Raw genomic sequence first — 3,546 nt, 5'->3', positions numbered from 1 at the left:
TCCATAGAGGTCTTTGGAGACCTAACCAGGATTCTTGCCATCTAGCAAGATTTAGGTTTCTGTTGATACTTCAGTGCTGGAGTTGAATGACTCCAAGGAGCAATGGTTAACAACAAAGATATTTTAGACTTGGTTTGGATATTTCTTCTCAGTCTGGAGGATATGACCCTCAAAAAATACTGTACTTTAAAAAGTAGCATGACAAACACCTTAGAATTATGACCTATGAAGGCCTTTATAAGCTCCAGGAAGGTCATTACGATCCTGTCACCAGTACATAGATGTACAACCAGCAGCTTCAGGGAGATTTGTCTGGCTTTTGCTGCCTTCTCTGCTGGATACGGAACATGCAGAGATGGTTTATGGTTTGGGTCATCAGGACTAACTGGATCAAAAGACACTGCATGTTAAGCTCGCAGTTACTCCTGCCCTTCCCACCATAAAGCTCGTTGAGAACAGTCAGTATCTCAAGAAACCCAAATTCTGTTCCTAGCAAGGACTGTCTGACAATATTTTCAAGGAAACAGTTCTGAACCATGCATGGATTGAGGGCAGATGGAAACCTGTTTTCTAGGCATAAGCATGTCCTGAGTCTTCCTGGGATTTCCTAATTACAACCTTGCAGCAGCCTCTCCACCATATCTAGGTTGTGCCTCAGGTTTCTTCACTCAAGGGACCTCCAGAACTAGCATCCCAAATCTGAAGACTACGGGACAAAGCTTGGTGTCTCAATGAAAACTATTAATACAGATGCTGTATGGCTCATGATTATTAGAGATCTCACTGTACAGACATGCGTTTATTTGATGTATTTATTTATGAAGAATGCATGGTGTAACCAAGGATTTTCTATGTCCTTGATATATATTTCTGTGGGCAAATATTGGAGGGTGTGAGGAGGAAGTCAGCATCTGTATTTTTATGTTTTTTTCCCTGACTGAGGTTAATTTTAATTTTTTCAATATATGCTCCAGTATTTTACTGAGCTTGTCTTTCAGTGGGGTCATTTGGAAAAGAGCTATTAGGTTTTCTAGTTCCTGTGCTACTTTCATTCCCCTCGTAATGTTCATGGATAGAAAAGGCTTAATGTTCACTACAAAGGTAAACCATTCAACCCTCAAAACTAAATACAAGCCGAGTAAAAACCAAATTCTCCTTCCTTGATATTATAAAGAGCTGCTTTCTGTAACTCATTTTTAAGAGGCTGTAATATACAATCAGAGCAATGACATGCCATTGAACTAGGCGTATTATTAACTTGAAGTAAGGATAAAACCTGCAGCTGAAGCATTTAAAAATAATGCAGTTTGGGTTTTGTAGACATTACTTCTACTCCAGAGTACACACAGCAGCTTGCTACATGTTATCCACAAAAGCATTCGCTTTGGGCTGGAGCAAGCTATCATCCTGACAGACCAGCACAGCTCCCTCAGAGAGCCCCGGACCTGCTTCTTGCTAACCGCAGCACTAGGAATTGCCATAAAACTCACTGCGGAGGAGGAGTCATCTCGGACTGAGCTTAATTCAACTCACAGTTAAAGCAGAAGCAACCTCTTACTCCTGACACCCCTTTCCTTGTGTTTTCCTGCCCTGGTCAGCCGCAGTGCCTGGTTAGCTCTCTGCAGCTTGAGAGGCAGCCAAGCTGCAGCACTTCAGTCGTCGAGTGGGGACGAAAAAAAGCAACCTACGAGCAAAACCTGTGCAGCCCTTGTTGGCACCTCTGCTGTGCAATTTTGACTTATTTATGACCTGGAGCTTGGCATCAAGAACATGACTCTCAGGAAGAAAACAGCGTGGTCGCCAAAAGCTAGAATCAGGATGCAGGGACCTAGTAAAGAAAGCTGAGCTGAGGCAGTGCCTCATCCGCCTGCCTGGCTGCTTGACTCTGCCTCCAGCTCAGCATCTTAAGTGTGTTGGGAGGCGGATTTAATCCGCTGTCTGCTGCAGCCCCCTCGTGGCCACGCAGACCCAACTGCGCTGATGCATCCCGGCTGCTGGGAAAGCGAAGGCAGAAGTTCTCTGTGGGAGGAGAGCCTATTTTAGAAAGCACAACAAATAGTTATTAAATAGCGTGTTCGCCAAAGAATAAATATGTATATAAATAAATGGAACAGACACTTAAGATAGCATTTGTTCCACGTGAACAGGCAGGATTGTCATTAAATAACTTGCTTTTCAAGAATCAAAAGAAAAATATAAGATAAAGCATTAAGCAGTCATGTTTTTAATGGGGTGCCCTGTTTCATCTCCTTAGGCTGTCACTAAAGAGTCTGCTTTGAAGAGCTCCTTTTCTTCTAAGCATTTGCACATTGATTTACAATGGTGTGGGTAAATTTGGTGCTCACAGGTTTTGCTGAGTATCTGCTTACCGGAAACATGTCTATCTGCACAAAAAAACTCCAAGGAGTGGTAAAAACCTCTTGGTTTGGGGAAGATCTGGGGGAACATGGGCTGTTCCAAATGTCTGCAAAGACTAACAGGTAGATGGTTCTTTGGAGCTTGAAAAGCAAGACTGGTTTTTAGTATATTTTGGTTTTCTTTTTAATCTACCACATAGAGACAGAGACATCACCAACACTTGGAAATATACCATGAGCATTAACTGTGGAAGGAGAACATTGATGACAGCAGTGCTGAGAGCCTGCCCAACAGCCCAGCTGTACACTCGCTGCCCAGTGCTGCAAGCAAGCACAAGCAAAGGAGATAGATACCTTCAGAATAAAAAATAAAATGGATCAAACTGAAAGGCTTGTGCATAGGTATGGAGGAGACTGTCCAGTTTTGACTGATGTGTCTTAGACTGACAGCAGTAGTACTTACAGACCAGACAGAGAGATGATGTTACACTACCATTTTTCCAGTGCTTTTCTCTTTTATTCCTTACAGGAGTTTCAGGACAAATGGCTGCATGTCAAAAAGATATGAAAAAAACACAAACCAAAACCAATCAACCAAAACCAGAAACCCAAACAAACAAAACAAAAACAAAAACAAAAACAAACAACAAAAAAACACCAAAAACCAAAACAAAAACCAAAACAAAACAACCCAAACAAGCAAAAACCAAAACAAACCCCCCAAAAACAAAGGACAAAGTAGAGCCGCAATGACTATATGAACTGACATTACCTTTTCAGATATGAGCACTGATACTGGTCAGTCTATCTGGGCAGAGAGATGATGTGTGGGCTGCAGGTAGGTTTATTGGGATCATGACATGTAATAGTTTACAAGCCAATGTGCTGACCCATGTGCTCATGATGCTGGAACAAGCCTTGTGATTAATAACAGGCATCACTAAGGCAGCCCTTAGGGTACACACAGACATGTGCTTTCCAGCTTAAGCACGGAAAAATCAGTTTATAGTGGCAGGTATCTGAGCTGGCGCTTCCTGCCCTCAGAGCTATTTGCAATGAAGCCAGTGGGACTGCAGGCAGCTTTCCTCCCTACCCTCAGGCACAGCACGACGAGACAATGCAATGCCAAGCTCCTCTAACGTTCCGCGCAGCATCTCCCTCTAGAGCCGAGCCTCGGCGGCACATCCTT

Source organism: Psittacula echo, assembly GCF_963264785.1.
Source record: "Psittacula echo genome assembly, chromosome: 6".
Classification (NCBI taxonomy): Eukaryota; Metazoa; Chordata; class Aves; order Psittaciformes; family Psittacidae; genus Psittacula; species Psittacula echo.
This window is presented reverse-complemented; position numbering follows the sequence as displayed.